An 11,341-nucleotide genomic window follows, 5' to 3' on the forward strand; every position below is an offset into this window, starting at 1 on the left:
TGCTCTTTTGGCAGAAATACTTAGTGTGGCTGCAACAGTATGAAACCTTGTGTGTTTTGCAATAAGAGTGTTTTGTGACATGTCAATGTAGGTACTGTGAATTTATGAAATCACTTCAGTCATTTGTAATATTCTCTCAGCTCTCATCCTTCTTTCTTCATCGGAGATCACCCTTTCTCATAAGAATGCTCCGACTCATTGACGCCTTCTAGGTGGCTACCCACCATATCTGATGTATCCTTCTCCTGCGTTCTTGGACAGGACAGTGGAAATTTTTTCCTTAAAGACCTTTCCGTGGTTAACTTTTGAAGGTAGTTAGCCAAGAGAATGAAGTAGTACTGGGCTGACAAAAATACTTTATACAAAGTTGGCTAGAGTGTTCCAATGAAGGCCATACAATGTAAATCATAATAATAATAATCTCATATTGGCGTGTGGTGATGTAGTTTCCACTAAACCTCACCGATGAACCTTTTTGTATTATACAGAAATTTGGAATAAAGAAAATGTGAAAAAAGCTAGGTGTGAACAAGTGAAATGTAGTTCTTGGAAGTGGGGCGGATGAGAAATTAGTGTTTAGGAGGTAATAATATGAGGAATGTGTAGAGGAGGAGGTTGAGGAAAATATATGTGATCTTATTTATCCTTAGATTTGGTCAGTCTGGCGCTCTCTTAAATCTATATTTTATATTACATTCATTAAATCACGTGTTAAAATTTTGTATAAAAATCCAGCATTTTGGAAATTACTGTAACATAAATAGTACAGATAGTCATTCGTGACAGATACCACAATAAATGCAAATTTCAGGCAAGTAATACGAATTGTGAGTGCTAGCAGCAATGGACAGGGGAGGAGCAATGGTATTGGGTGGGGGGAGATAAGATAATCACAATTAACGAAGATTAGGGAAAAGAAAGTGGCATGAAGTGCCATTGGGAGATCATGTCATCAGGTGGCGGGAAGGGGGGGGGGGGGGAGATTGGAGTAAAAACATTGCGAGAGTAAGAAGGAACTGCTTCAGCCTCTTGAAAGTGAGCAGAGTGTAGGGCAGCAACAGTGAAGACATTTCTGAGGTGTGTGTGTGTGTGTGTGTGTGTGTGTGTGTGTGTGTGTGTGAATTGTCAGTAACACACATTTTTACTTTCTGCCCACTTTAAAAAAATGTAAAAAGAACAATCTTTGATTGTTATTAACTGATATTAACCCTTTTGCTGCTATGGACATCTTCACTACAGTCTGTACTGGTGGTGGTCTGTGTTATGGCTATACTTGTTGCCAGATGCTGATGCCTTTGTTGAGAGGGAGCTTTCTGCCTGATATGAATTACTACCTGATTTTTTGAAAAGATCAGGGGAAAATGTTTGATCTTAGTCAGATGCTTTCATTCGGTAGAGGACTGAATTTCTTTACATTACATGCTGTATTTACTGCGCTGCACCAAATTAAATAAAAGGTTGGCCAAAATTTTAAATGCATTTCAGAGGTAAAAAGCATTGCGTGAACTTAGCATGGGGCTGATTTTAGCTTGCACATTGCAGCGAATGAAATGTAGGTAAGATGTCGAAATTTTATTTAGAATTGAGAGCAGAAGGATATGTTATTCCATTTATAGTTGTCAAGTTTTATATCCGAAGGACTGTTGTATGCAATGCACCTGTTGACGTCCTTGCACATCGTATATTGTGTGGTTGTAACAATTGTAGCTCAAAAACAAGGTTCTTTTGCAAATGGTAGCACACTCAAAACTTTTCGTTCGCCACGAGTCGGCAGCTCTGGATGTGTACAAACATCTGTAACATGCAGGGAAATACAAGCAGTGCATGTATGTGTGTCCACAGCACCTGAGGGGTTGTTTATGTACACCCACAGCAGTGAAAGGGTTAACAACATACTGTTGACGTCTGGTGTACAAATAGAATACAGAATGTGAAAGTACCTTTTAGCACTCTCTTAGCAGTACTAACGCACTTTCAGTAACATGTAGTACCGAGGGCGCCTTAAAAGGCCACTGCAGAAAAAAATTTAAAGAACAGTAATTAACATTGTTAATTTCTTTTTACTCACAGCATACATTTCAAAGAGAGATTGACTCGAAGTAGGGTCCTAAACCAGAACCTGTTGAATACAATTTCATTGTAAAAAGTCACATCTACTAATAAGACAAAAAAATTCAGGTTGAGTTTAACTGAAAAATTTCAAACACTTTAGGAATTTGGTTGAAGACTTCATTAAAAATAAACATTTTTCAAAATTTTATGGTATAAAATGCATGACTTGATTGCAATATTTTCGAAATGTGGGCATAAAATAACCCTCTCCCCCAGTATTGCGGGGTTTCTCTGATGTGAGGTATTGGGAGCTTGCACTTCGAAGAGCTGATTAAGTAAACATACTGTGTGGTGGCTACCTCGTCTGGCTGCAACCACCTAGTTAGGCGTATAGGGCATTGACCTTGTCAGACAGACAGGTGTTGCAAATGTAACACATAAAGGTACTCACTATTTGTTCTAATTGTGTAGTTTCATGTTAGTACATTGCAGTAGTGGGGGTCTGGTAGTAGCAAGTACACCTCGAACTCTAAGCACCAGGTTAGTGATAAATGACAACAAACAAACTTGATGGCAGCAGCTAGAGGACTCATTGTCACACGGGAACAAATTTCTCAGTAAAGTGGGAGAAAAAAATGTTTGTGTATACGACTGTGTTTTTGTGGCAAGCCATAACACCGACAAATGAATCCACTTACCCTGTGGTTTGTCGTCGTTACAGAGCTTGTACAGCGAGAGGGTTGGCAGTCATCGGGTGGCCACCAAGATTTTTTCAGACTGCGTGTGGGGTGTACAAATTTGAAATTTTGGCCTAGTGGCTATGAGACACTGATCTGATAAGCAGCACCAAAGTAGTGCTTAGTGTTATTTGGTATGTAGCTAAAGCGAACAACATTCTTGTGTGGCTATACATTTAATGCGAAGTATACTGAACAGTGTCGTGAAGTAGTGTATATGTCAGACATACACCAATTTTTATAGCTTTCTCTACATTCTGCAGGTATAGTTTGATTTGTTTTATTTAAGCAATTTTAGTTTCTCCTGTAGAGATATTCATCTTAGAAGTTAGTTTAATCAAATCTATGAATATAGTTTTTGTCTCCACATTATGTTAACTGGTTTCCAAAACTATAGCAGCAAACTTCTGTTTCCATCCTGTGTCTAATTCATGATATAATCATACAAACTGTCAGATTTTGTTAACATTGTGTTCTGCACAGATGATGTCATTCTGATCAATGGACAACCGTGCCAGCAGTGATGTCACGTTACCTATTTAGGGGGTAGTGTTTGCAGAGCAGTATGACATCCATAATCGTGGTGTATACAGTCTCAGACAGTGCAGTATGGCATAGAGAAGACGCCTACTGGACACTCTGCTATGGAGGGCCATAGGAAGAATGGAAGCAGGAGTCACAAACTGATGTGACCTGATGGCTTAATGTGAATCCTTCTGTTTCTCGGGTGAGGTGACAGTTTATAGAGACTGAAACTGTATCCCAGAGACCAGGACAGGTCCCACCATATGTCACATCCGAAAGAGTGGATCATTATTTGACTCTAAGGTCATGAAGGTAGTGCCTTACTGCAACCTGCATCTGACCTTGAAGCATCCCCTGGACATGTTGTCTCAAGGCAAATGTTGTACCTTCAGCAGAGTGGCCTTTATTGGTGAGGATTTGCTGTCTGTTTACCTCTGGCATCTTCACAGAGGGGAATGTCTAGAGCGGAGCTGTCAGTATGCCACATGGATGATCGAACATTGGGCCAGTGTTCTTTTCACAGAAGAGTCCCAGTTTGATCTGGAGAGGGATTCTCGATCGATTTGCATCTGGAGAGCATGTGGAACACGATTTTGGGACCCAAACATCGTGAAAAGGCTGATATTGAGGAGGGTTCCTAATGTGGTGTGGACAGGGATTATGTTCACCACTCACACCTCTTCGTGAAATTGTACAGGTGAAACGGCAAGCTTATACTGCTGTCGTGTACCACAAAGAAATCTTGGGACCTTATGTGCTGTTGTAACTGGTGCTGTGGGCCCAGACTTTGTGTGGATGGAATATAATGCTGGAAGAAAGCGCGCTATTGCCTCAATACGAGATTGATGACATCATTCACAGCAAATCCTGTTGTTAGGCCTGTATTTGTACCAAAGGCAGTCACATCCTATATTGAGCACATTAACCAGTTGTCAGAATGTTTGTGCAAATTCGTTTGTTGGGGAAAAAGCTATAATAATAATTCATGTTGCAGTTGATTATGTTATGTATTCTTTACATTGTTTGTACTTTACTATCACGTGTTTACACTGTTTTGTGGCAAAATGAATGCAGCCTTACAAAATTTCCATTTGCTGCATTAATTTTGAACGTCTAAGTATTTTGTATAACACACTGTGCTCAAGAATCTTTACATTGGCGAAATATTGAAAACATATTTCTGCACTGATAGTTAGGAAAGCTAAAACATAATCAGAAAAACAATTTCACTGTTGCTGATGTTTGGAAACGAAACATCTATATTTTCTAGTGACAGGGTAGTAGTAATGTGTAACAGTGAACTACGAAAAGTGAACTGATGGAAGACGGAACCAGAGCTCTGTTGACTGTTAGACGTTATACCAATTAGTCACCAAAAGCATACTAAAAATTCATCAGTAGAAACTTTAGAGACCCAGTGTGTTGGTTCTGAATGAATAAGTTCAGTAATGTTTGTAGATCAGCTGCTACAATCACAATATAACAGCTGTTCAGTGGAAAAAGTGGCTTTCCTATTCATTCTCATGCTAGTGATGCAAATTGTGTACTGTAGCACCTATTGACTCAGAATAATAGTACGTAAAACACTATGTAATTCATTAAACATTACTGATGGCATTTCACAGCACAAATTGCTTACATCCCACAGAAGGGAATAATTTCAGTTTCCACAAACTGTCTTTACAATTTCAATATTCTTTGTAAACTTTGGCTCCCCACAGTTAGTGACTTCATTGTAAATAGTTGTGAAGCCACTTCAGCTACAGTTTTTCATTCTGTAGTGGAGCAGTGTGGAAATACTGTATATTGTCCCTAAAAATTACATAATCCATATTAGTTGCATTCATTAAATCCCCTGTTAGTCAAAATTTAGTATACAAAAATTGTTGTGAAAATCTAATGTGACACTCCACACATTAAACTTGTAAAATAATTCTTTTATTGACGTTACATTACATAATATTAACCAACCCAACAAGACTTCCAGAAGTGAACAGAGACTGCTGTATGTCTATCTGGAAATAGTGCCATAGAATAGGTAGTGGGAGCATTAAAATTGGCCTAAAACAACACTGCAAGACATCACGGGCTGTCAGCCGGTTTGCATCAATAAAACTGTTGACCAATCTCTGCTGCCAAGCATGACAACTGTCCACTGTCCACACAGTGATATAACGACCACCCACGCATGACCCTGCCCTCAGTTATGTAACATTCTGTAACTTAGCTATTTGAATCACTCAGGTTAGGAATGGCCGTCAAAACTTACCAGTGGCAGTTTCTAATGTTGTGGCCAAACATTTCAGTTCCTGTTGGAATTTCATTGTGTCAATAAATTTCATTGTTTGTGCTACTAACAATAAAAACTCTCACCTCACTGTGTTTGAGTTCAGAAAAATCATTTGTTCAGTAATGAATGCGTGCTAAGAACAATCATATTACTTACGTATCACTAGTTGTTACACAAAACTCTAATGTAAAGTTTTGACCTAATCTTAACAAATTGTGGAAAGTACCAAGTACTGAACATTACTTGCTGCTACTAACAATAAAAACTCTCACCTCACTGTGTTTGAGTTCTATAAAATGTCTCAAATTGGAGCCTGTCCATATTGGAATCAGTATCTCATAATGTATAAAACAACGATGTGATTGAGGTGTGATCTTCTACGTCTTGATAATTTGTATGCCTTTTAAATATTATTTAGGCCCTATTCTTTTGGAGTGGAATGTATCAGTCATCATTATCATGTTAAAAAAATCATCCAATATTTCTGAGGATGATGATATTCATCAAAACAAGATAGAAATGTCTGAGGACCCTACAAAGCATGCACTATGACATATGCCATATGTACACGTGTCCATAGGAAGTGCTCTTGTGATCTCATCCACGTCAATGCATTGCTTGTCCTACTGCAGATGTCTCCCTGGTAAATAATGTTAATTACAACCCCTGGCATGGAATATTGTGAGGTAGGAAGGCATCACGAACATGTGGTTGCAGATACTGAACACCTTTGGTGCATTGAGCTCCGTGTCGTACCGAGGTTTTGCGTGATGGGATCCTGCTGTGCAGTATTGATGTAAACATTAGTTTGCTCTGTGGCCTTCAGTGAGTTGTTCTGTTTATGTTGTGCCATTGTACTATAGTATAGTTACATATGTTCGTTCTCGTAGATTTGTACTAACTCCAGCTGTGTGCTGTGATGTTCCGCCTACTTACAGGTCACGTTTAAAGAGCATGTTGTTGAGATTTTTGTGGTACATTACAACATATTTTCTCTCTTGCTGATACTCTTGAGATGACCTAGTAATGGAGGCTTTGCATTCCACTAGGGAAATGGCATACATGGTTTACTGCTGCGGTTTAGCAAATGGAGTTAGAGATCCCCTAACCTGTACACTGAACGATATCCAGCAGGCAAAATACCGTCTGTTAAGCTAGTTAGCTGATTGTTCCAGCATCTTGGGGAAACAGGTTCCATAGCACCCAACAAAGTAGTGGAAGGCCCTGTTCAGTTTGCTTGCCTGAAATGGAGGAGCGTGTTCTAGGTGCAGTGGGCAACAATCTTGGAACCAGTGTGCGACGAATAGCAGCAGCTGAAGGTTTTCGTCATCTTCTGGACGGGGAAGTATTTCGTGAGCAGTTATTATATCTGTGCTGTGTTCAGTATGTCCAGGCCTTTAGGACACAAGACCGTCCTGCCAGAGTGCAGTTTTGCTAATGGTTCTTGTCACTGTGGTGCAGATCCACAATTTGCCTCCAAGATTTTATTTACTGATGAGACACAATTAACACAAGGTGGCATTATAAATTTCCGTAATAGCATCTGTGGGCTAATGACAATCCCCAAACAGTTCACGGAACGAGGCATGAGGACCAGTTCTCAATCAGTGTACTGATCGGCATTCTTGCTGATAGATTACTAGGGTCATCTCTGCTACCACAGAGATCAACAAGGGCTCATTATCAGCACTTCTGAAGAATGCACTGCCTATCTTGCTGGAGGATGTGTCATGTCAGGACAGACTACAGATGTGGTTCATGCGTGATGGCACACCAGCACATTTTCTCTGCATTGTACTTCGACACCTGACGGGGAAATTTGAAAACTGGTGGATTGGCTATGGAGGTCCCATACCTCGGCCTGCTCATTCCCCGGACCTTAATCCACTAGACTTCTCATTAGGACACGTGAAGTACTTGGTAAGTGCCACTCCAATAAATGGTATGCAGACACTAAACAATTGTCTTCTGTGCATCTCGGCACATTAGAACCGACCGGGACAATTTCAAGGAGTGTGAGAGACCTTACGCCAAAGGGAAGAGGCATACATTGAGAGAAATGGACATCGTGTTGAGCAGTTCATGTGAACAAGTGGTCATATTTCAGACTGTGTGCTTTGTTGGACCCATGGTTATAAGACACTTTTTTTCTTGTTTTGATGCACACAATCATCCCCTGAAATACTGAATAATTTTTTCTTTTAACAGCCTGCATATAAAGTTTATGAAGTTATAATTTAAAATTAAAATAACTTCCAAATGATTGCATATTAAGAAAAAACTGATATCTATATCTTCAACTCGATACAGGGAAATGTTCCAACAAAAGTTTTAGTGGGGTGGTTTTTAGTGAGTTTAGTACTCTGAAGAAGGAAAAAAGTTCTGTAAAATAAAAATGTCATAACGAAACAAACTACATGTAGGAATCAGCAGAACCTCTGAATCACTGTCTGAATGATAAAAGTTGGGAAAACCTACTGTGAAGTAATTCTAACAGTGGAAAGTCCAGGTTCAAATGTTGATAATATTATGAAAAGACAGATTGCTTTCATTGTGAAGACAGGCACAACTAAAAGACTGTTACATATTGAGCTTCCAGACGAAGCCTTCTTCAGAAAACACGCATTCACAAGCGAGCACACCTCGTGCACACGACTGCTAGCTCCGACCAGTGAGCATGTACGTCTGAGGTGTGCTCATTCGTGTAATGCACGTTCTTTCTTTCTTTTCCGAAGAAGCCATTTGCCAAAAGCTCAATGTGAGACACGTCTATCAGTTGTGCGTGCCTGAAACTCAAATAGCCGTCAGTTGATTAATTTATTTGCGTGACTAATTTCGTTGTCGTCTTTATGGTGAGTATTTTTATGGTAAGTACTTTTCCTTTGCCTAATACTGTTGCGAAGTAATTAAGGTATTTACTGTGCAGCTGTAGTCCAAAAGTAGATATAGAAATGGAAAGAATGGCATTAATATAATCCGTGAAAAATAAGACAGCAAACTGATTTAGTCTTGTTTCAAAGTCCGTGGTTTTGCTAACAAATTAATCTGTCACGTTGTCTTTTTGTTTTAGTGGTAGTTAACTCTCAGAAGATAGGCTTTATTTTGTCAAGTCTGCGGTAATTCTGCTGGACGTGAAAGTTGACACTGGAACTGTAAGTTAGAATTCTGAATGATTTAGTTGTGTGGTGTTAATTTGAGTAAAAGTTACTGGACGAAACTCATAAAAAGTACCGTAGTGTGTTGCCTAATGAACTTCCTAACCTTTACTTAAGCTCTGGAACACTGCCTAAGCTGCACTTAGTGGAATAGAAGAGGAACTGATGTTTCAGTTACCTCCACCAGAGCACTGACAGTTGTGTAAACCTCCACTAGAGGGCTCACCTTGACATACAGCCAGTTCGTGACAGTAAAGTAGCTACTGTGCACTAAAAGTTTTGCTGCATTCCATTCTCGAGTTTAGAAGTAGCGAGATTCCAACTTTAATGCGGAGGCCATTCTGTTTATAATTCTGTTTCTCACATCTACATCTACGTGATTATTCTGCCGTTCATAATAAAGTGCCTGACAGAGGGTTCAGTGAACCACTTCGAGCTCTCTCTCTACTGTTCAACTCTCGAATGGCACACGGGAAAAATGTCTGTGCGAGCCCTGATGTCTCATATTTTATCGTGATACGCATTTCTCCCTATATAAGTGGGTGCCGACAGAATGTTTTTGCAATTGGAGGAGAAAACTGGTGATTGTAATTTTGTGAAGATCCAGTTGCAATGAAAAATGCCTTTGTTTTAATGGCTGCCACTCCAATTTGTGTATAGTGTCTGTGGCACTCTTTCTCCTACTTTGTGATAAAATGAAAAGAGCTGCCTTTCTTTGTACTTCATCAATGTCATCTGTCGGTTCCATCCGATGTAGATCCCACACCGCACAGCTATGCTCCAAAATAGGACAGACAAGTGTGGTGTAAGCAGTCTCTTTAGTAGATCTGTTGCGCCTTCTAAGTGTTCTGCCAGTAAATTGCAGTCTTTGCTTGGCTCTACTTACAACATTATCTATTTTTTTTCCTACATTGTAATCTCTAAGTATTTAGTTGAATTTACACCCTTCAGATATGTGAGACTTATTGCGTAAAGGAAGTTTAGTGAATTTCTTTTAGTACTCGTGTGAATAACTTCACACGTTCCTTTATTCAGGGTCAGAGTCAGTTGTCCCAAATGCACCATATAGATACCTAAATCATTTTGGAGTTTGTTTTGGTTATCTGATGACTTTCCAAGACGGTAAGTGACAGCATCATCTCCTAACAATCTAAGATGGCTACTGAGATTGTATCCGATGCCATTACTATAGATCAGGAACAACAGAGAGCCTATAACACTTCCTTGGGGAACACCACATAGTATTTCCGTTTTTCTCGATGACTTTCCGTTTGTTACTACAAACTGTGATTTTTCTGATGGGATATCATGAATCTAGTCGCACAACTGAGGTGATATTCCATAGGCACGCAGTTTGGTTAGAAGACACGTGTGAGGAACGGTGTAGAACGCCTTCTGGAAATCTAAAAATACGGGAAACAGTTTGGCATTGTGTGTCGATAGCACTCGTAATTTAGTGAGTATAAAGAGCTAGTTGTATTTCGCAGAAACAGTATTTTCTGAATCCATGCTGATTGTGTCAATAAATTGTTTCCTTAGAAGTACATGTTCCAAAACCCTACTGCAAACAAATAGACGTTAGTTATACGGGCCTGTAATTCAATGGATTGCTCTGACTTCCCTTTTTGGGTGTTGTGACTTGAGCAATTTTCTGGACTTCAGATACGGATTTTTCTGTGAGAGAGCTGTTGTATATAATTGTTAAATATGGAGCTATTGTATCAGCATACTCGGGGAGAGGTACGTGACTGGTATACAGTATGGACCGGGAGCCTTGCTTTTATTAAGTGATTTAAGCCGCTTTGCAACATCGAGGATATCTATTTCTATATTTCTCATCTTGGCAGTTGTTCCTGATTGGAATTCAGGAATATTTACTTCGTCTTTGCTGAAGGAGTTCCGGGAAATCGTGTTTGATAACTCTACTTCAGTGGCACTGTCATCAGTGACTTCACCATTATTGCGCAGTGAAGGTATTGATTGCGTCTTGCCACTGGTGTGCTATGTATGACCAGTGTGTCTTAGGGTTCTCTGCTAGATTTTGAGACAGAATTTCGTTGGGGAAATTATTAAAAGCATCTCACATTGAAGTACGCGCTATATTCCGAACTTCTGCATAACTTTGCCAATCTTGAGGATTTTGCATTCTTTTAAATTTGACATGCTTTTTCCGCTGCTTCTGCAACATCGATCTGCCCCTTTTGTTTACAATGAGGGATCAGTACCATCGCTCATTAATTTGTGGTATAAATCTCTTAAGTGCTGTCGATACTATCTCTTTGAAATCAGCCCAACTTTTTTACACTTACATTATCATATCAGGAGTAGTGCAGACTGTCACTTAAAATGGTGTTAAGAGCATTTTATCAGCTTTTTTAGACACATACTTTGCATTCCTTTTTGATGCTTGTAGAAGTTGACGGTATTTAGCCTAGCAGCTACTGCCTTGTGGCCGCTAATCGCTGTATTCGTAAAGATACTATTTTCCCAGGATTATTTGTTGCTAAGAGGTAAAGTATGCGTTAGCAACCATTTATGCTTAGAGTGGGCTCATAAACTAATTGTTCAAAGTAATTTCCTGA

The 11,341-nt window shown here is 39.5% G+C and overlaps 1 protein-coding gene across 1 annotated transcript in view; it reads left to right on the forward strand.

The window, feature by feature from the left end:
* The window catches only part of LOC126295504 (insulin-like growth factor 2 mRNA-binding protein 1), a 717,023-nt gene that overhangs the window by 695,647 nt on the left and 10,035 nt on the right, over positions 1-11,341 (forward strand).

This window comes from Schistocerca gregaria, chromosome 11 (assembly GCF_023897955.1).
Source record: "Schistocerca gregaria isolate iqSchGreg1 chromosome 11, iqSchGreg1.2, whole genome shotgun sequence".
Taxonomy (NCBI): domain Eukaryota; kingdom Metazoa; phylum Arthropoda; class Insecta; order Orthoptera; family Acrididae; genus Schistocerca; species Schistocerca gregaria.